The 23,153-nt window shown below is 50.3% G+C and overlaps 1 protein-coding gene across 1 annotated transcript in view; it reads left to right on the top strand.

The window, feature by feature from the left end:
- ARK2C (arkadia (RNF111) C-terminal like ring finger ubiquitin ligase 2C) overlaps nucleotides 1-23,153 on the top strand; it is a 127,157-nt gene that overhangs the window by 60,024 nt on the left and 43,980 nt on the right. The gene's annotated exons all lie outside the window — the stretch shown is intronic.

The raw sequence follows: 23,153 nt of genomic DNA, 5'->3' as shown, positions 1-23,153 counted from the left end.
GGCAGGCCAGAGGGCAGACACCAGAAGGGTGCACTGTTTCCCCTTCTTGCCCAGAGCTTTAGAAATGGGTCTGGGAGGCTTCCTTCTCTTTCTGCAAGAGCTTCACACCCTGCCTGGACGCCCCCCGCCCCCACCCCACTCCGTCTATGTAGGACTGGAGCTGGCCCTTATGCTGTTTAATCAGCAAAGTGTGAGGTTTCCGACCACTAAAGTCTAAGGTCACCCCATCTGCAGTTCTTTTCAAACCTTGATGTATCTTCCACATGCCTGAAACCTTCCATCCAGGGAAGCCATTTCCCAGTGCTCAAGGACATTGGCTGCTCTGCAGGCCAGTGGGGAGAGAGGCCAGTAAGTAGACAGATGGTGGACTCACCTTTTGGAGAGCCTGGCAGGTCATGAGCGCTGGTCTTGCTTTGCTGGGCTCTGGAGTCTGACAGACCTGGGTTCAAAGCTTGCCCCTGCCACTTCATGGCTCTGTGGTTACTTAATCCTTCAGAATATTAGTTGATGTGAGGCTTAGAATAGTGCCTGCTGCCTGATGGGGATCCTGCGGGATTCCGGAGGGAGGATGCAGTAGGGCTGGCCCCGGCATCATGGGAAGCAGGTGCAGCTCGCCTTAGGTAACCCCAACCTTCCCTGTTAGCTTCCTGCTGCCCTCGGGTACCGGAAATCCTGCCACACACCAGACTCTAATTTCCTCCCTCCAGAGCCTTTTCACTTGGATGCAAGTGACTAGGGATGATGAGACAGATGGGGGTCCCCTGCAGAGGGACAGACTTTATACAGGGCAAAAACAAGGGCCTGAAGGGACAAGGTGCCTGCCTTGATTTCACCATGGCAGAGGAATCCTTTTGGGGCAAAAGCGAGAGTGCTGGCCTGGGAATCTGTAGTTGTATCCCAGCTCACTAGTCACATCCTCTGCCCAAGACTGAGAGAGCTCCCTCCTTCTAGCTTGCCAGGTGTCCCCGAAATGTGATTGTGATGGGGTTCACTCTTGGAGATGACACGGCTCTCCCCCTTCTCCTGAACTGTCTGCTGCCTGATGCCTAAGGCATCTCCGGAGATGTGCAGCTCTGCGGGTCACGAATCTCCATCCTCCACCTTCCCCTCAGCCAGGCCAAGTGCCCAAACTCATTCAGCACTCAGTTAATCTCTGCTCACATAGCTACAGAGGGGAAGTTTCTGCTGAGGCCCAGATTGGGCAAATGGAACACAGTTTCCTCTGGTTTGAAATACATTCATAACAATCTAACGACCCCAGCAAGGTTACTTCTAAATTGGCTCTGATAGACTCTTCCAAACAAGCAGGAAACCCACAGCTTCCCTTCATGTCCCCACCACTGTTCAAGGACAACTGTGGATCCTAATCATGGCCTCAAGGGTGTTTCTGAAGGAACCAAAGACTTCCTGAATAAACAAAGGAAGGTTGCAGGTATTTTATTACAGGCTAGTTCTTTGAAAATAGATGCCCTGGTAGAGGATGCAGAACAACTCTGCAAACCTGTAGCATTTGACTAACGTGAACTTTCACTTATGTGGGGCTTTGCTCTGAATGTGCTATAATGTCCATGCAAAGCCTCATGCAGCTTGTGGAGACAGCTTCTTTTGGACCAAGAATCTGCCAGAAACTCAGAAGTGTTATACAGGCAACCCCCTCCTCGCTGGAACTCAAGCTTATGCCTGAAGTCAATGCTGACTAGCTGGACTCCCATTTTACGGAGCTATGGGGTGGAGGGATTAAAAGACGGAAGTTGAACCAGTTATTTCCAGTACCACTTTTGCTATTAGTACTTTCCCCTGGATTTCCCAGGAAGGGTGCAGGGGTCCTTGAGCCCACATCTCCAGGTGACTGGGTGACCATCTCCATGGCTGCTTACCATAGTGCCAGGGACTGGCCCAGAGACCAGGTTTCTTTACTTTGGCACTACTGACATTTTGAGCAGGATGATTCTTTGTTGCAGGGGCTGTCCCATGCTTTGTAGGGTGTTTGGCAGCATTCATGGCCCCTCTTCACTAGATGCTGGTAGCATCCTCGCCCTGGTTGTTGAGAACTACTTCCGTGCATATATCATCACACGTAATCTTCATGGCAGCCCTTAGAAGAATCAACTTTATTGTCATCCCCACTTTAAGGATGAGTTTTCTGGGGCCGAGTGAAGTTAAGTAACTCATCTGCAGTAGCTAGGACTCAAACCTGAGTCTGTATGGCCCCAAAGTCCAGGATTTTCCATAATTCCTGCTGCAGGGGATAAGATCTCATTCACTGTCTGGAGCTCCAAGGAGCCCAGGATCTCAGCTGGTGTTCACCTGGGAAAATGCCTAAGCTTGGGTTTGGGAGAAGTGAACTAATAGTCATGCCCAATGCAAGGGTCTCAACCTAAGAATTCTCTTACTTCCAGAGCTTTCTGGTGCCAGGTGGTGATGGGAGGAAGGAGTTGAGTAGTGAAACACAATCACTTATTTTTGCTCACCATTCTATGGGAAAGCCCAGTAGTTCTTCCGATCTCATTTAGGCTCATTGGGGCTCACTCAGGCACGTGTGGCTTGCTGCTCTTGGCTGGGCTCTGTCACATGGCCTTGGCTGGGATGACCAGGCTGACTTGGCATTGTTCCACGTGTTCTCTCATCATCCAGCAGGTTAGCTCAGCTTGCTCACATAGCAAAGGCAGGAATCTCAGAGACAGAGAGGCCAAGAGAAATATGCAAGACCCTTTGGGGCTTAGACTTGGAGCTAGAACAGTCACTTCCACCTTCTTCTATTGGCCAAAGCAAGTCACAAAGTCGGCCCACATTCAAGGATGGGGAAATAGACTCTACCTCTTGACTGAGGGAGCTGCAGAGTCACATCGCAAGGGAGCAGAAACGAAGAGGAGGGAATGGAGGCCATTTTTGTAGCTGTTGTCTCATAGTCCTCATCTGGTCTTCTGGCTCAGTTCCTGGAAGCTCACGGCCGATCAGTGAGAGAGAGAAGGAAGTGTTAGTGGGATCAGGCTCTTGCAGAGACATTCTACCTCCCCAGACACAGAGCAGGTCTCCTGTCACCTCTCAGGATGGTGAACTCCATGACAGTATGGGCCTTATTCATCCCTGAGTCCCACGACCTAGCCGGTGCCTGGCACACAGTAGCTTTTCAGCTAATAGTTGCTAAATGTGAAATTATTTCAATTTGTTTTCTTGAGCTCAGTTCAGTGTAACTTGATTTCAGTGGTCTTTGGTAAGTATCTACTGTCCACTGAACTCAGCCCTATTGAATCCAAGGAAGTCAGAGATTTTGTTCACTTCTCAGCCTGGCTGTCAGGACCATGAACCAAAGTGTAGGCACAATTGATAGGGGACTGCAGAGAAGGGACACCAGCAGCCTTCATGGTGCTGGCCATGCACACCACACCTATGTTGCGACAGCTCAGGGCATCCAAGGCAGGACGTGGTGGGGCCCTGTCTCTGGAAACTCTTCCCAAGTTTGAGTTGGATGGATTTTCTGCTGATTGTCCAACTGGCTCAGTTCAGCCACATCCAGCAGTGTCTGGGCAGCCTGGGGGGTTCCCCTTTCCTTTGGAAGCCCAGTTGCTCTGGAAGGGTGGCCTAAGGCTATGCTTGAGACTCATCACAGTGCTGGCTGTGTGAGGGTGGCCCAGATTCTTAGAAGCAGGAAGCTGCCTTCTGCCAGGAGTCAGTGAGGTTGGCTTCCCTGGGGCCTGGCCTGGAACCCAGGCTTGGTGTTGGCTTGGAGGGCCCTGCCAGAGGCATCCCCTCTTTCTGCGCTCCAGCTTGGAGGAGGAGGGTTGGCCTTAGGAAGATGTCATGCCTCTCTCTCATCCCTCCTTCAGCCTTTCCTAGGGTCAGGAGTGGGGACTGGGGGTGGGAGGGGAAGTGAGATTCCTTCCAGATCAGGAAATACAAGACCAGTGTGTGTGGTTTCTCAGTGGGTGACAGAGCGGAGATTATATCAGTCACTAGGAACAGGGAGGGTGTCTGTGTGTGTGTGGTCATGTTGAGGTGTGAGGGTGTGTGTGCATGTGGTGTGTGGGGGGGGTCATGCTGAGGTGTGAGGGTGTGGGCACGTGTTATGTGTGTGTGTGATCATGCTGGGGTGTGAGGGTGTGTATTCATGTGGTGTGTGTGTGTGATCATGCTGGGGTGTGAGGGTGTGTATTCATGTGGTGTGTGTGTGTGAGATCATGCTGGGGTGTGAGGGTGTGTATTCATGTGGTGTGTGTCTGTGTGTGTGTGGTCATGCTGAGGTGTGAGGGTGTGTGTGCATGTGGTGTGTGTGTGTGTGATCATGCTGGGGTGTGAGGGTGTGTATTCATGTGGGGTGTGTGTGTGAGATCATGCTGGGGTGTGAGGGTGTATATTCATGTGGGGTGTGTGTGTGTGGTCATGCTGAGGTGTGAGGGTGTGTGTGCATGTAGTGTGTGTGTGTGTATGTGTGGTCACAGGGAGGCTGCAGGGCAGGAAGAAGGAAGCAGGTAGGGAGGAGGAGCGATACCAGGCAAGCAGGTGTTGGATGGCAAGTGAAGTGTGTATCAGGTGCCGAGCCTTCATCAGGGCTGTGGAGGGTCTGGCAGAAGAAACCCAGCCCCTTGCCCCCAACGTGCCTGCTGGTGGGGACAGGAAATTGATACAGGTGAGACAATTGGCCAGCAAATCTGGACAGTGTCCGGTGAGGCATCAGAGCGTGTGGCCGGGACTTTAGTGCTGGAGGAACCCATGGGAGGCAGGCCGGGGAGAGTGGGAAGAGAAGGGCTGGGGCTGGGCTGACACTGTGGGTTGGTGGGTCTGAATTGCAGCGGTCCATGCTGCCGAACTGAGAGCACACAGTCTAGCCTCACAGGCTCTGTGAGATTAGTGCCCTTAAAGCTCTTGGCACCTGTGACAGGAGGGGCCAGATACTCAAATACCTGGACTCCTCCGTCGCGGCTCAGTGCTCCTGGTGGGGCGTGGTTACTGTCCTTTGACCTGCTGGCTTCTGCCGTCTCTCGTCTGGTCCTTATCTCAAATGAGACACGTCGCCAACATCTAGTCACCGTCTCGGATGCACATGTAGGGCAGTGGTTCTGAAACCTCACTGCCAAAGAATCCCCAGGGAGCTCTTATTAAAGGGCAGGCTCCTGGGTGTGGCCGCCAGAGATCCTGATTCTGTGAGTTACTGCGATACCCGGGAGTCTGCAGTTCAACATGGTCCCAGGAGGTCAGGAGAAACTGTCGTTTTTCTATGACTGACAAGATACCTTCAACTATAGTGTCTCCTCAGAATTTGCTGCTGCCCACGAGGTTGGCCAAGCAGAGGTAGCTGTGCTTATCTTTTGGGTGAGGACAGTGAAGCCTTCGAGGAGAAGGTCTCCTTAGGGTCACACAGGTGGTGGGGGTGGGACTGGGACTCTGGACGTCAAGGGCAGTGCTCTGGCAGCTTGGGCAAAAGGCCAAAGCTTGGACGTGGGTTGCACTTGCATGGGGATCACGTGGGCATCAAAAGATGCTGGGGTGCTGGCCCCTTCCCTCCATCATGTGTCCCCCACCCCCGCTTTTAGGCTGGGCCAGGCAGTGGGGCCTCCAGGGAATGTGTGCATTTGTACTGGGTCTTGGCATGTGACCTACTGTGAGCGGGCTGTTTTATGGAATTTGCTCACGTTGTTGTGGTTACTGACGTGGTGGAGAACAGAGTCAGGGGGCTGGGGCAGGATAAGTGAGCTTTGATGGGAAAACGGTGAGGCAATGATGGGAGGGTGGGCTGGCGATGAGAGTCCAGTGCTGCCCGACCAGGCCTATCCTCTTACTGCTGGGGCCACCAGCGCTCTAGGAGCTGTGGACTGTAGCAATGGCAGGCATCTCATTTCATAGGTGAGGAACTGAGAGGCAGAGGGGCACAGTGTCCAGCCTGAGCTGCCCTTTCTTCAGAGCAGGCTCAGAGTCTGTGCCATCCTCCTCCCCTCACCAGGCCCTGCTCTTGTTCTTCTCTTTCAGGTCTGGCTGTTTCTCTGATTTTCTCTTTAATTCCCTGAGGGTGGCCCCTCACAACCCACATGGCAGGGGGCTTTTCCAAAGCACCTCAGTGTGCATCTTCACATGTGACCACGAAACTCTGCAAGGTGATCAGGGCAAGTGGCCTACCTCCGTTCTACAGAGGAAGAAACTGAGGCTCAAGGTTAGCAAGGCCCAAGCTGGGACCACACCCCAGGTGTTCTGATCTTCAGCCTCTGGGCCCCTGGGGTGCTGGGCACTCTGGTCCCTGGAGCACCAGGACCCCCATGGTCCCTCTTATCCATCACTTGACTTCATTTCTCCTGGCTGGGGTGTCCTGCTCCTCCAGCTCCAGCCCCAGGCCTTGTTTCTAAGGCTGGGTTGGATATTCCTGACTCTCATGCTGGTCACCCCTCTCATGGACTCTGCTCTTATGCCTTCCTCTGAGCCTTTCACCCTGGCCATGTGTGTAGGCCCGGGGGACTCTCTTCACTTGGGCTTGGCCAGTGTCCTGCAGTGATGACAGGAACCCGATTGTTCATTTCTGTGTCCCCCAGAACAGGGATTGGACACCCAGCAGATTCCCAGTGCATAGACATGGCTTTAAGAGCTCCGATGTCTCCCTCCTGGCCGTTGGAGAGTGCCTTTATGGCCCGTGTCACCTCTTCAACTCAGACCCAGTGGGGACCCTCAGTCTGTAATGGGCAGTTCGTAAGACTGTGTGACCTGCCTCCATCCGGTGTTAAGTGCTTTGGAGAACAGAGAAGGAGAAGAGAAACAGGGAACACCCGCACCTATTTAGGGTGGTTTCTAGGCAGTCAGAAATCCCCCGCTCTCACAGGTCTCCATCTGTTCAGGATGTTCCCGGCTGTGTCAGCGTGTCTCTCAGCGTGGCAGGCTCAGACTCAGATAGCCTGTCGGGAAGGCTCTGTTGTCTCCCTAGGTCTGAATAGCCTAAATTGTGTCGGCTTTCAGTAGCCCCGTCACTGTGCTCCTAACGGCAAAATCCTGCCACTCCACCATTTGAATCTTCCCCCTTGGTCTTCTGTTAGAATGAAATATCCTGGTAAGGCCTCAGGATCAGGTCTTGTGCAGGTGTTTACCACTCACCCCCTCTAGGTGTACTGGGCTTTGACGGGGCAGGTGGAAGGGGTAGGAGATGGGATACAGGGAAGATGAAGATGCTGGAGGCAGAGATGGCCTCCCGCAAAGCTAAGCCTGGAACTGGAAATGCTGGGGAGGCCAGACCCCCTCCCCATAAGGGAGCAAGGGGCACACTGTGCCTGACTGAGAGACACAGGGAAGTGGGACACAAGCTTGGAACCTAGGAGGAGGTGAGGGCACAGGAAGGCTGTGACCTGGGTCCCCAGGGGCCTACTTGGTCCTCACTCACAGCTGTTCCTCCCAGGGCTGTCCGTGAGTGAGGACTTGGGGACTGTGGGCCCATTTCCCAGGAGCTGTTACACTGGCCACACCATCCCAGGCATGGCCACACCAAATTCCAGCTGATGGCAGAGGGGATCTGGTATGCTTCACCCCGCCCCCCATTTCTCCCATCACCAACATCAAATGTCAGTCAAGGACATTTTTTTCTTGTGCAATTTTTCAAATCTCTCAGTGTCATTCAATTAAAAATGGAGGTTCCTTATATTTAAGCTCTACAATGGATGCAAGAGCATGAGAGCACAAAAGGACCTTAGCAATTCTTCATCCTCTTCTGGAGAGGTGAAGTGATTTGCCCATGATCACCCTGCTACTCAGGGCCTGGTGGTGCCAAGACCGCACCTGGGTCAGAGGGCAGAGCAAAAGAACACACAAATGAAGCCGGGTCTCACACTCTCCTGTGATCTTCCCACTGAGCCCTCTTGAACAAATTTCAGCATGCTTCAGGGCTGCTCGTTAAGTGAACACAAATCCTCAAGTCAGCCTTGTGAGGTTCAGGCTTCTCCACGGAGCTTCCTGGAGTCATGGGACTTTAATGTTGAGGAGGCCTTGGAGAGGATCTCCTTCTGGGGTTTCCAAATAGGGCAGGAAGGCACCTCTGGTGACCACACGTAGCTCCAGTTGAAGGGTCGGAGTCTTCACACTGGGAGGGATCATCAGCTTGCATCTGCTTTACACAGTGGCGCTTTCAGGAAGGTTTATTTACACAGAAAAAAAATTGAACACTACAAATCTGATGTGAATTCAGAAAACCTCTCCTCACCATTTTCACAAGGAGTTGGACTGAACTTTCCCTGGCAGCCATCTCTCACAGTTTATGAGGCAGTCACTCCACTGTTTTGTGAGGCAATCCACCCTTCTTTAAAAAAATTGATTGAAGGCCAGGCGCCGTGGCTCACACCTGTAATCCCAGCACTTTGGGAGGCCGAGGTGGGCGGATCACGAGGTCAGGAGATAGAGACCATCCTGACTAACATGGTGGAACCCCATCTCTACTAAAAAATATACAAAAAATTAGCAAGGCGTGGTGCCGGGCGCCTGTAGTCCCAGCTACTGGGGAGGCTGAGGCAGGAGAATGGCGTGAATCCGGGAGGCAGAGCTTGCAGTGAGCTGAGATCGCGCCACTGCACTCCAGCCTGGGTGACAGAGGGAGATTCTATCTCAAAAAAAATAAAAAAATAAAAATAAAGAGGAAAAGAAATCTCAGATTGGTGCTCAAATTTTGCAGTAATAAAATTAATCTTGATATTAAAAAAGAATTGATTGAGGTATAGCTGATGCTCAATAAACTGCATGTATTTAAAGTGTATATTTGGTGAGTTCTGACATGTGTATATGCCTATGAAAGCATCTATTCCCTGTTGGTTAACTCTTCTTGCACATCTATTAATTCATTGATTAGATCAGCTACTTACTGAGCAGGTATTATATACTATGTGCTAGAATCCATTAAAAACTTGTATTTAGTTAAAACCTCTTTCCCTCTAAATCCGATTCTCTAAATCCAGCTCCATGGAGTTGCTAGATAAAATACAGGATGCCCAGTTACATTTTAATATCAGATAAAATCAACATATTTTTGATGTAAGTATATCTCAATATTGCATGGAACATGCTTACACTGAAAAATTGTTTCTTGTGTAAAATTCCACTTTAACTGGGCATTCTGTGTGTATGTGTTTGTGTTTTTTTTTCTCTTTGAGAGAATCTCTCTCTGTCACCTACACTGGAGTGCGTGACTCACTGAAGGCTTGACCTCCCAGGCTTAAGTGATCTTCCCATCAGCAACCTCCCAAGTTGCTGGGGCCACAGGCATGCACCACCATACCCGGCTAATTTTTTATTTTTTTTGTAGAGACAAGGTTTTGCCATGTTGCCCAGGCTGATCTCAAACTCCTGGGCTCAAATGATCCTCTGGTCTTGGCCTCCCAAAGTACTGGGATTGCCAGCATGAGCAACCACGCCTGGCCCCATTCTGTTTTTATTTGCGAACTCTGGCAATCCCGAAGTCACCCCTCTTGAGCTGTATAGAATCAGGTCTCAGTACTCTAGTATTCTGAACCTTCCTGGTGTCTCAGGACACTAGACAGTGCTTCCTCTGGTCTCAATACCATGGATTTAATTAGTGATGTCATGATTGCGTTAGTCTTTTTGAGCCACGTTTGTGGTTTCTGTTGAGCTTGTTGCTCTCAGAACACGAGACTCACTTTCCTTTCCGCTGCTCTCAGGCAGGCTGCCCCTCCAGCCCTTAGGCAGCCTCAGGCAGAAGGTTTGCATGAAAACTTGGCCTCTCCATCCAGGCCTGTGATAGTCCATCTTGTTGGTTTGTCTGTGCTTCCAGGCCATTGGAATCTTGTGAATTCCAGAGTGTGCCAGAGTCTGGCACCTGGCAAAATGTCCATCTCTCCCAGACTCGAATCTATTCTAACCTGATAAGCATGACTTTTAGATCATCAGTTAAGTAACTGACGGAAATGCAGAACACACCAAGGCTAAGCACAGAAGCCTGTGGTGTGCTTCTAGGGACAGCCCTCCCTGCCCCCTCTCCCTCTAGGTTGACATCAACCCATACTCACAGGGCCAACTCACCTAAGTGGAGTATCCATTACCTAGACTACATTTCTTATTTCTATCCACAGACATTTCATAACAGTCTTCAATTTCTTGACTTGTTCATTTCAATGACTACTTATTGAATGCTTCCATATGCAATATGCCAGATGCCTCATGAAAATCAGATCTGGCTGGGTGCAGTGGCTCACAACTGTAATCCCAGCACTTTGAGAGGCCAAGGCAAGTGGATCACTTGAGGTCAGGAGTTTGAGACCAGTCTGGCCAACATGGTGAAACCCCATCTCAACTAAAAATATAATAATTAGCCAGGCGTGGTGGTGGGCACCTGTAATCCCAGCTACTTGGGAGGCTGAGGCAGGAGAATTGCTTGAACCTGGAAGGTGGAGGTTGCGGTGAGCTGAGATCACACCACTGCACTCCAGCCTGGCAACAGAGTGAGATTCTGTGTCAAAAAAACAAAAACAAAACAAAACAAAATCAGATCCATTGCACTCTGGTGTTTTTCATCTACCAACTTAGGTGCTTGGGTGACCCCATCATAGAAGTTCATTCTTTAGGGGATTCTACTGCCCTTAGTGATTAACAATTCCCTTTTTCTCCTCTTTCTCTTTTTAAGTGATCACAAACCACTTCAAAATCCGTTACAGATTTGTCAAGGTGTTTTTACATTCCCATGGAAAGTTTCAGGATTTCATCTTTTTTCTTTGTGCAAAAATTTAAATATGATTTGTGGTCTGAAACTCCTTAGCTATGATTCTTGATTTCTTGAAAACTGCTCAGTGGTTCTAGGGTCACTCCTGTGAGTTCTTTCCTGGTGCCATGTTACAGTATAACACTGTTGGAAGATGTGGGTGCCATGTTACAGTATAGCACTGTTGGAAGATGTGGGTGCGATGAGTATGTTGGATGGCTCGCTTCCTCTCTTAAGCTAATGAATTATTCCCAAGTAATTTTGATGGATGTAGGTCAAGGACAGGAGGAAGGATGACAGAAAGACATGAGCAGGTGTTAAGCACTTGTTTTGTGTGATACATGCAACGCACTCCGTCTTCATTGTATCATTTCACTCTCATTAAAACTCAACGAAGTACTGACCAGGCGTGGTGGCTCACATCTGTAATCCCAGCATATTGGGAGGCCAAGGCAGGTGGATCACTTGAGGTCAGCAGTTCGAGACCAGCCTGACCAACATGGTGAAACCTCCTGTCTGCTAAAAATACAAAAATTAGCTGGTCATGGTGGTGTAATCACCTGTTATGCCAACTACTTGCGAGGCTAAGGCAGGAGAATCACTTGAACCTGGGAGGCCGAGGTTGCAGTGAGCCGGGTTTGCGCCACTGTACTCCAACCTGGGGCACAGAGCAAGACTCCATCTCAAAACACACACACACACACACACACACACACGCACACACAGACACACACAGACACACACACACCAACCCCCCTGCCAAAACAAACAAACAACTCAATGAAGTAGGGGTTATTAGTTCCACTTTAGAGTTGGAGAAACAGAGGCACAGGAAGTTTCAGACAAGTTACGTGAGGTGCTCAAGGTCACACAGCTGGTATATATGATGTATGCAGAATTCATATTCAGTTCTGTTTGGCTCCAAAGTCTCTGTTCTTTCCACTGGACCACAGAGCTCAGCTTGGCCACTATGATATGGCAAAACCCCACCACTTTTTTTCTTTGGTAAGGCTCATCGTAGAACCCCTTTTATATAGGACCCGATTCATAAAATGGCAGTTTATTATTTTCAACACGTCTATTGTGTACAGTGTGGCATCGTGGCAGCGTTGCTCTCTGGGACACAGGGAGGTCAAGTGACTTGGAGAGTGTCCCATAGTAAAATGTGTAGCTCACAGGTCAGTAATTCATCAGCTCTGAGGGCTCCCCAGAAATAGTAGGGCCTCTGAGAGGTGCCCGTGGTCAGACTTGTCCCTGCCACTGCTGGGAGCCAGGGGAGCTCTGCAGATCCACAGGGCTGGCACTCAGAAGGGGGCCTGGCTGGAGTGTGCCAGGCAGCATAGGCCAGACAGAAGGTGGGGACAGTGAGGGACTACAGCAGTGGCCCAGGCAGGACAGGAGAGCTGCAGACACAGCTGAGGCAATGGGATGGAGCGGTGGGTGGGAGTGGATGTTGGTGATGTGGAAACAGCAAAAGTGGGTGAAGGGTTGGAAAGAGAGGGTGAAGGAGAGAGAGCAAAAGGAGAAATGCTAAGAAGGTTCCTGGGATGCTGACCTGGGCCCCTGGGGCCAGGAGGCTTCTATATAGCTTGAGGGGTAGGGTTGGGGAGGAGCAGGGGCCGGGGAAATGGATTTGATTTGGATGGTTTGAGTCTGATGTGTATTTGGGCCATCTAGGATGGGTTGAGTCTGATGTCTATGTGAGTCATCCAGGCAAAGAATTTCTTAAGGTCTGGGGATAGTGAGAGGGCTTTGGGGTTGCTGCTGTGAGGGGCACTATTTTCTAGAGTCACTGACGGGGAAGCCCTCCCCTGTATCAACCTTCCTGTAGGACCCACAATCCTTTTGTCCACCCAGAGTGGGATTCTGCCTGGGCATGTGCATACATGCGTAAACCCTACACACTCGTCCACACATGCCACCCACTCCCCTCAAACACACGCTCGCATACATACCCATGCATGTGCGTACACCCTTACACACCCACATATGCACTCCTCCCGTATACACACTCACACGTTGACCTTGTGTACACTCATATCCACTCCCACACTCCCCTCATAGACACACACTTACCCCCAACACACATGCAGACACTCACCCCACGTGCATCCCCCAACACACCTGCATCCAGACTCATCACAAACTCCCACTCCCAATAGCTCTGGCTGCATTGAACTCCGCTCTCAGCCTCCCCAGAGAGTGGCCACTGTCAGGGGACTGGATGCCCCGGGCAGGCGTGGGAGCTGCAGCAGAGTGACAGCCAGGCAGCCCACACTTGGGATGGCTCCAGCGTCTTTTACTGCCATTGCCCTGTGGGTGCTGGCTGGGGCTGGCCAGCTGGAATCCAGCCTCTGAAGGACTGGAAGCCCTTCTGGTCTTCTTAATCCCAAGCTTCCGGAAAACCCAAGAGCAGGACGTCCTGGGAGTGGAACACAGGTGGGAACTGGGAGAGTTTCTAGAGCGCTCTCATCTGGCTCGTGCAGATGAGGAAACCAAGGCTAGAGAGGGACTGGCTTGCCCAGGATCTCCCTGCCAGGAGGTGGCAGGCTGGGTCCCCAGGCTGATTCTACCTGACCCGGATGCTCTCAGTGTGCCGTGGCTGACAAGTCTGACCACAGAGGGATCAGATGTGGGCTCAGGGTGTGCAGGTTGGGCACAGGGCCCGCCACCGGTAATACAGCCAGGTGTTGGGCTATGGGGCTGGTTCTACTCCTCGTCCTGTCCCACAGGGACCTGCCTCCCTGGCGCTGGCCCTGGCAGGTGACTGGGAGCGGATGGCGAGGGCAGATGTCAGGCAGCTCCAAGTTCTGGCCCCTCTAGCCCAGAATCCTTACCCTGATAGGACGCATAAGGATAGGGTAGGCAAAGGGCTGCTGTCTTTCCTGAAATCACTCTCATCACGTCCCTGAACAGCCTAGTTTCCCTTTAAAAATCACTATTTATGGAGCTTTTATTTAAGAATTATCTAAAACCTTCTTGAACTTGACTTTTGCCTCGGCCTCTACCACCTCTTAGAGGGAAATGAGTACTATAAATTGCATCCTACCACACAAAGTTGGGCTACCTTTGATTTGCCTTGAATTCCCCTGAGTCTGAGATCTATTTGAGGCACTGGGATCAGTGGCCAGGGCTTCTGCTCCCCTTTCTGGGGCCTGTGCAGCTTTCACCCCACAGCATGGGAGACCAGCTCCAGCTTGAGAGTCCAGCTTCAAACCTACCTAGTCTTTTGGGGTAAGATTCTTCTCCTCCTCCTAACCAGTCTCCTCACACCCCACCGAGCACTGCTGTCCATGGATAGCACGGGGATTGGCCCTTTCTTGCTTGTTCACGTGTTTTCTCTTTCTTTGGGACATAATGTTATCATCACCATTATTATTATGTGGCTTTATTTTTCTCCCCAAATATCATTTCTTATCCTATCACCTGACAGGACAGTGTTAGCCTGTTGATGTTCTTCCTTCTAGATTTTCTCCTAGGCAGAGGTCTTATTTAGTGTTTTCCTGTTTTGTTTTGTTTTGTTTTTGAAGTTGGAGGCTAATCCCTTCTAATTCAGAGGGCATTTCCAGACCTGAGGCTCCAGCCATGGCTTGCATGGGAAAAATGAGTCACAGTTGCTATTCATAGTTGGAATTTAAAAATTAAGAGCAGGGCAGTACATGCTGGGAGCTGGTGCTGGGCTCAATGCCTTGAGACATATCTGGAGAATCCTATGTTTAGAGAACTTACATTCTAGTTGGAGTGATGAGATCCGCCCATATGAAAAGTTGGGTGACACCACAGGCATTACATCATCACAAATGCCACAAAGCTGCTTGGAGAACTTGGCATATTGAGAAGCACAGAGATTGGTGGTGTCTTCAGGAATTCACAGGGGCAAAGATCCAGTGAGGTGGTCAGGGAAGTCTTCCTGGGGGAGGTGGCATAGCAGCTGAACTTCGAAGTCTGAGTCAGTTTGGACATCATGGATGGGGTGGGAGGGATTGGGGAAGAAACCTAGGGAGATATTTGGAGGTGGGGAAGCTCCAGGATGTCTGGAGGCCTGGAAGTAGCTCAGGTAGGTCGGGGCAGTGGATTGGAGTCAGGAATGACCCCTCGGTTGAGGAGTCTGCCCTGGAGGAAGCAGGGAATTGTGGGGGCTGATAAAGAGGCTGTGATGGAGGTTACTGATTCAGGGGAAGGTCAGAAGAAGGTATCTTAGGTCTGCTTTAAGAAACCATGAAGGGGCTACTGAGAAGATGGGCATCTGCCAAGGAGTCAGCCTTGTCCTATCATCTCTTGGTCCCACCTCCCTTATACCCAGAGCCAGAGTTGGCCTTAGACTGATGTGACTGGTGTGAGCCTAGCATACGTACCTGTGATGACAATCATAGAGGTTAAAGAGCACACAGAGCCTTCAAATTCCAGGTCAAACCCATTAAAACCCACCAGGAGAGGGCCACGAGGAACTTACCAGTAGTCAGACAGAGTTAGGGTTATCAGCCCACTGCAGGGAGGGAGAGAGCACATCATGGGAACTGTGGGGCATCGTAAAGGGGGAGTTGTAGGAGGGACACTTAACAGAGTTTGGGGGCTGGAGTTAATTAGAGCATCGTCTTGGTCAGAATTTGAAGGGTTGCTGGAACAGTCCGAGGTCACATCCTTAGAACACACCAGCCATTAGGGAATTACTGTCAGATCAGTTTGTCTGTGGTCTTATCTTGGAACAGATGGTTGTGAACGAGCTGGTGTCAAAAGACTTTGAGCTTAGACAGTCTGTGATGAGCCTTCATCCCAGTGGTACGGTTATCTGTTTTCTGAGTCATCACACAGGCCTTTCTGCAAGTTGTGGCTTTTGTTCCAAGTCTCAGTTTCCTGTTCATTGCCTAGCTGCCCACAGGACCATCTTCTACTTCAAGTTTGTCCTTGGGCAAGTTACTTGACCTCTCTGAGCCTTGGTTCCCTCAGTGATTAAGTGGAGATAATAACAGTAGCTACACCATGGAGTTCTGAGGATTAAATGAGTTAATATATGTGGAGCACCTAACAGTGCCTGGCATACAGGGGGTGCAATGGAAATGTCAGCCATTATTACAACTGCAAGCCTTCAAGATCCAGGAGAAGAATGTTGATGTCTCAAAAGAAAGGATAGTCTGCAAGTTTATTTTGCACTTCAGGAGAAAAAAGGGGAACAGCAATATAAGATACCTTTGCCAGGACAGACACTGTCCTGGGAGCAGCCATCGTGATCTAGAACAAACAAGTCCGGTGAGACTGATGTGATCTTCCGAGAAAGAGAGAAGGAAGGAGCTCAAGGGATCCTTTGAGGTTTGGCCCATCTACAGATAAACGGTGGCAGCGATGCAGTCTTCCTTAGTTTAGCTGAAGACAGGGCAGGAGGAAATGAAGTGAGGTAATAACTCTGAGAATTTGGATTTGACAGTAGAAGAGGTGTCTGACTCTGAGTTGCTGAGCATTGGGATTGGGGGAGGCTAAGAGACTATGGGCTCCTGGCCACATCTAACTAGAGTGGAAGTTGTAGTACAGAGGAGGGACCTTTGGTCGGGGTCAGGCAGTCTCAGTCCTGGTATTGAACCTGCCTCTGAGTAGCAGGGGCATGGCTTTCTGCCACTTAATCCTCACTCTGGGCCTTAGGCTCCCCTTTTGTAAAAGGGAGGATTCCGGGTAGATGGGCCCTTCAGGCCTCTTGCTTTCTTGGTTTCAAGGTGTCCTGGAGATTACTGTCATTCTTTCTCATAACTGCACAATATTCCCCAATAATGCATGTTTCCCTATTGATAGACGTTTCGTTGTTCCCAGTCTTTTGTACTTACCAGCCATAGAGCACATTTGGTTTGTGTATCTGCATGGAGTTATACGCATTTTATCTTTAAGATGCCAAGTGGAATTGCGGTAGACAGGATTTGAGCATTTGTGATTTTCATGGTCATTGCCAAATCACTGTCCTTAGAGGTTGCACCAAATTATAATCTTACTGCCAACTGTGGGCCCTGCTGTTTTACTTATGTGGTGAGGAGTAGTGGGTGGGAGGTCTTGGTGATCAAGCGATCAATACATCTTCCACTTCTAAGGTTACATGACCTCAGGGCCCTGCTCTTGTCAGATCCCATTTCTTAAGGCCCCTAGTGCTTAGCCAAGCTTGACTTTTTGCATCTCAGTTCTGCTGCTTCCTCTCACCTTGGCTTTTCTGCTCTCCAGCTACCATTAATAAGAGAGAGAGAAAGCGAGAGACAGAGAATGTGTTCCAGGTGCTCAGTGTCTTACTGGTGCTGTGCCTGCAACTATCATCATTCCAGCTTCTATGAACACACACCTGGATTCCCACAGTTAAGGTGGAGGAGGAGGAGCCAGCCAGCTGTGTGTGCAATAGTGAAGGACTGAACCTGTAGGCTGTGAGACTGAGGGGCAAACTCACCATCCACGGTTGCACTGAGCCTCGGCTGAAGGCTCACCCTTAATGAGCTGAACAAACCTTCTGACACTTGCTGTCAGTTTCACCCCAGGAAGATGCTGGCAGGGCCTAAATCTTGGTTATGACCTGGAGCCATGCCCAGAAACACTCAAATCTATCACCAATAATTGTCCACGGGCCTGGCTGAGGGGGACCCTCCCTGACAAACAAACAAGTGGAAATCTGTCACAAAGGAAGCAAACACACCCCGTGACCAGGAGTGCCACTTGTTCCTCCCGTTCTCATTGGTTTGGCTGCTGCATGGTAAACTCACTTTAAGCATCGTTTCTTCAATTGTCCAGGCTCATGAAAATGGTCAGCAAGTCATCCTTAAACTCTACACATGCCTTTGTAATGTTTACGGGAGCTCCTGCCTCACCCCCAGTTATTTATTCATCAAACATCTCCTGGGCACCAGTGTGTGTCAGGTGCTGACTGTGCATGGGTGGCAGATGCCCAAGGCTCTGTCTCCACTCTGGGGAAGTTGCTGAGATGAAGCTCCCAAAGTGAAAAGTGACAGGTGTCATAGACAAGGCAGGTAAGACATGCCTGATGGATTCAGACACCCCCTAATGACAGCTCTCTTTGTTGGCATTCCCTTAGCACCTGATAATTTTGAGAGTTGAATGAAGGGAGAGAACCAGGGTAGAAAGGAGAGGGCAGCCCCTTGGGGAAGGCAGGTTGATGTCTTTGCAGGAGAGAGCTTAGCTCTTGGCATTTGCTGGTTTAACAGGGTCACTGGCGAGTAGCTTTGGGTTGGGTGAGTTTACTGAAAGATAATTATGGTGGCACTGGTTGGAGAAAGGAAAGAGATTTCCTAGGGGCCTCTGTACTTGGCCTTTGCGGATGAGATGACACTATTGACTATCCTTAATAGGACGTGTGCTCTGAGTCAGCTGATTAATTTTCACTCTTGCAGTTGAGCAAGGATTTGCATGGAGCCTTTGCATTTTCTCACCAAGTCCCCTTTGCTATCGATTGATTCATTTCAACATACATTTGGTAAGTTCCTACTATGTGCCAGCAGGGAGCTGGACAGCTAAGGTTCTACCTCATGGAGTTGACATTCTATATGTGTACTAGTTTCCTGTCCCCAGCTGTGACGAGAGCCCATCCCTGGGAGGGGCACTTGGATCTTAGTAGGAGACCTTGAAAAAGTCTTCATGTTCCAAAGGGGTGAGGCCCTACTGAAGGAATCTCAGGTATGGGTCAGATATTTGGGACTGCTTACCCAATGTGAACAAAAGGGGGACCCCAGCAAGCCAGATTCAGTCAAGTAGCTGGACATACAGGAATCACAGCCTGGGACTGAGCCATGTGTGTGTGATCTGTACACCTCCCTGGGCCCCTTTCTCCTGGACCCGTGGATGCCCAGTGAGAGCAGGAAGGGCAGGGGCACCGTGGAGCCCAGCTCCCTGGAGTGGGGTCGATGATGCCAGGCTCCCTGGGCTAAAAGCCTCTTGTCAGCAGAGTAATTGGATCTGACTTGCAGCAGGCAGGGAGCAGAGGTATTCAAGTCAGTTGGTGCTATTTTTAAACGCCCTCTCTTCCCCGAGTGCAGATCTCAGCTCAGCGGGAGAGAACGGCTCATCTCAGAGCCCTGGGAATCAAAGCACAGCCCCCTCCCCTCAAGATTTAAGTCCTCCCAACCCCATCCTTCAAAATCAGATCTCAAATTGGGCAACTGCCCACAAATCCTGCCATGATCATATGTCCACTTTGGGGAAGGATAGACTCCTGGGGCCATGGGGTCGAGGGCTGGTTTGGGTTGGTTGCCCAGTTGGCCAGAAGCAGACCCACAGCCTTGGTCTCTTTGTTGCCTGGCAGCCCCAGAGGCTCATCACTAAGCCTGCAGGCAAACATGTCCCTGCCCGTCTGCTGCTGTCTTGACCTTTGGTAGCAGCTCACAGCTGCCTGTCAGGCTCTGAAAACAGCAGAAAGCAGCCACCCTCCTGCCAAATGTCCCGCTAGGAGCTGAGCCTCATACTGAGTGCTGCCCAGGGTAGTGGGACAGGATCAGGGAGGCCGATGTCCAGTCATGCTGCTGATGAAGCTGCCTAGCTGGTCAGTTTCTTCTCACTTGTCACACTTCCTCTCCCTTTCCTACTCCAGTAGCTGGCTATAAAATGCTCTCCCTCCAGAGGATGTGGTCTGGCCAGAAGGGAATTGCTGGTGATCCTGACTACCCCCATCCCTCCCAACTCTTAGGAAAGGACAAGGCCACCTCAGGCAGTTGCGGAGATGCTGCTAACAGCCAACTCGGAGTGACCACCCTTCATGCTCCAGACGGCACACCTGTGGGCCAGGGGCCGCCATATCTTGTTACAGATAAGGACCAAGACCCAAAGGGGAGCCCTCTGTCAAGGTCACTAGCAGATCCTTCCTCTCTCCCTGACTAGGACTCTCAAAAATCCCCCAGAATGCCTGGGGTCTCTGGATGCAAAGAATGAGGGATGCTTCCACATCAAACAACACAGCCCCCTCTCCGAGAAGCTGGAGGAGTTCCAGGAGTCTTCCCGCCTTAGCTGGGGGAAGGGAGAGCTCAACTCTGTGGCACTCTGTTCAAGTTTGTTGCTTTGGGTGACAGATCTTGAACTGGGTTTTGAAAATTGTTTGGTTAAAACATTGCAAGCTGGGAACCCTGCCAGGACCTCTTCTCTCTCTAGTGGAATTAGAATAAGGCAGGCTGCCCCGACCCATTTCAAGGGTACTGATGCTCAAGTTTTATAAAGCAGCATCGCTCAAACCCAGCCCTATCCAGAAGTGGATCATGCGGTGAGGTCCCAGGGACCCTGAGAAGACACTCCCATCCCAAAATCTATCTGCACGAGCCTGTCCCACGGTGCCCAAACCCGCAGCCTTGTAGGGCTTTCCTTGAGCTTTATAGTCATTTCCAAGTGGGGTAGCCAAGCGCTCCCTGGGTCTGGAGTCCTACAGAGTTCTGCAGGCTCTGTGGAAACCACATCTGCCTTGTTTTGTTGGCCCTGCGACCTGGGCTATGGGATAGCAAGTTGTTTACTTTCTTTGAGTCTCAGTTTACTTATCTCTTACCTGGGGAGGGAAGGAGAGCTGACATCTGGGGAGAGGAGTGGGAGATAGTTGTTTGAGGCCCTGGGAACCCAGGGCAAAGGGGTGGGAGATGAGAAAGGTCAGGACAGCAGTGCCTTTTCCATTCTGCTCTACTCACATTTAAAAATCATTTTACTCTTAAAAACTGCTCTGTGTGTTTTAAAAAGCACATTACATATGCACATGGTAAGAACTCCTATGGTGCAAAAGGATGTACATACAGAGAAAAACACTCCTGCCCCTGCCCCAGCTGCCCAGGTTCTCTCCTCATGGGGAGCCCCTGTTGTTATGTCTCATGGATCCTTCCAGAAATCATCTGCATGTTTACTTTTCTGCACATACACTGTAATCTAAACCACATAATTTAATTCAAAGTCATGCAGCATGCTCAGGTTCCTCTCTTAGAAATGTTTGTTATAACATCCTTAATACCAGCCTCATTTGTGTAGGGTGCTCTACAATTTTCGAAGCACCGTCCCCCAGCAGTTCTCATCTAAATCCATGGCCTTCTGGAGGTAGAGACGGCAATATCGTTATGCTCATTTTGCAGGTCAGGAAGCTGAGGCTCAGAGAGGCTAGGCTGCTTGCCTGAGGCCACGTAGTGAGTGACTGATTAAGATGGGACCTGAACACAACCTGCCTGACTCTCTGGGAAGATGTGTCCACTGCTTCCATAAGGGAAACTGCTTTAATCCCCCTATGCTGTGTTGGTAAACAGCAGATGTTTATCAATAATCATTAGCCTTGCAAACCAGGGCTCTGTGTGGGTGCTGCTTACAGGCAGGCCTGACTAACCCCAGCAGGCCATGGGGCAGGTGGTGGAGACTCGGACCACAGCTGACTTCTATGTGTGCACACACACGTACACATACACGTACACACACACACCACAGGTGCTACAACATGCATGTACATTCACATATCCATGAATAGACATAAACCCGCACATGAACACATACACGTTCACACAAATGCCATAGACACATGCTCATACATGCCCATATCCATACCTACACCATGCACACACACATGCTTATACATTCATGTTCATGCCATATACTACACAATACTACATACACACACAGGTGCACACTCACAGACACATGCACATACACACTGCCTTGAGACTCCAAAAGGGCAAACACAGCATGTGGAATCCTGGTCCTCAGGGCCTCCTTTGCCCCAGTGTGGAGGGCAGGTTGCAGAGGCCTCTGGGAAAGGCCATATGAGTGGCTGTGTTAGGTTCATTGGGAGCCATTTCGCCCCCAGGAAACATTTTCATTTTGTGCCATCACAGCCTTGCGAATGGGGAGCGTGCACTTCCACCCGGGGCTGCAGGAGGAGGTGTGAGGGAGCAGGGGCTGAGCTGAGCCGCAGTCCTGCTGGGCCTTTATTCTCAGCTCATGGACACCCCACCAGCTTCAGATAACATCTGGAGCCAAAACCCAGGAAATGGGCAGGGGAAGGAGCAGAAGCCAAGTCAGCCTGTGTGTTGCCGCAGTTTCAGGGCCTAGTGGAGTCCCTGTGTCAATCCAGAGTGTCCCCTCCCCAGGCCTACATGACGTCTGCCAGAGTTTGACTGACACTCATTGAAATGTGAATACCTACGTGAGCCCCAAGGCAGTGACCTTACCAGTAAGTTGCTGAAGGAGCCCCTCCCTGGTGCACTTGGCCCTTTATTGAGAACGTGTTTTGATGGTGCTGAGAGTGATAGAAAGACAGGTTTGGAATCAAACAGGCTCCAGATTCCCAAGCTAGGCCAAGTGATGCTGAGCAAGTCTTTCTAACCCTTGAGTCTCAGTTTCTTCATCTCTAAAATGGGAATAATGTCCATAATGCATTGCACTGGATGGTTGTGGGGCTGAATTTGGGAAAAGGTTGTGACAGGTGAAGTGATAATGCTGATATGATTGCGATCATCACAGAGGGACTGAAGCAGAGTTCATGAGGGACCTGGAGTGCCAGGTGGAAGGAGGGGTAAGCAGGGAGGCAGGAAATAGTGGCTGAAACCTTGAAAATGGAAACCAATTTGAACACCCTGTGCTGCACCAGCTGGCCACTCAGGGCTGGGGTTTGTCCTCAGCCTTCCTGACTTTGCTGCTGGCATTTTCATGGCTAATTAACATGTCATGGGGGTGGGGAGGAAGAAAAACTCAAAACAATTGATTTGTCTATTTGCCAGCACATCTGGGAAAAGGCTGAGTGTGGGAGGTCAAAATCAAGGCTAAAATTCAGTGGTTTATGTTCTCAAGAAAACACAGGGATCCACAGGAAAGCTCTAGGAAATCAAAGTTCAACTATAAACTCTTGAGAGAGCAGTGGGCATGGAGGAAGGAGGCATTTAAAGCTCTTCTGGCTTTGTGAGGAGAAGGGTGACACAGAAACCTGGCTCATGATAAGGAAGCCAAAGGAAGTCAATGAAGAAGTCGTCATCCAATCTTCCCTCCCTCCATCTGTAAGCATCTGCCAAGCACCCAGATTGCATCCAGCCCTGTCCTAAGGGTGCTCTGTGTGTCGCAGGGAGACAATACAGGGACTTTGCTCTCTAAGCATTCAGATCCGCATTCAAAACAATGAAAGTGCAACTCAAAATTGAGTCCCTACCTCAATAAATGGCAACGCCATCTGTATCAGTTAGCTTTCTCTGTGTAACAATCACTCCAAAATTTGGCCTTAAAACAACAACCATTTATGTAGCTCACAATTCAGTGGGTTGGTAATTTGAGTTGGGCTCAACTGGGAAGTCCTTTTGGTCTTCTTGGGTTCATTCACGTGGCTGCGGTCAGCTGGGATGGATGAGTCTAGGACAGTTTATTTGTGCATCACATGGTCTTTCATTCTCCAGCAGGTTAGCCTGGGCTTGTTCTTATGGTAGAGGCCAGAGACCAAGAGAAAGTGGAAATTGCAAGGTCTCTTGAGGCCTGGGTTCAGAATTGGCATGATGTCACTTCTGCCACATTCTAT

The sequence above is a fragment of the Chlorocebus sabaeus genome, chromosome 18 (assembly GCF_047675955.1).
Source record: "Chlorocebus sabaeus isolate Y175 chromosome 18, mChlSab1.0.hap1, whole genome shotgun sequence".
NCBI classification, from domain to species: Eukaryota; Metazoa; Chordata; class Mammalia; order Primates; family Cercopithecidae; genus Chlorocebus; species Chlorocebus sabaeus.
Note: the sequence above shows the minus strand (reverse complement) of the source record. Positions and strands in the feature narration are given on the sequence as shown.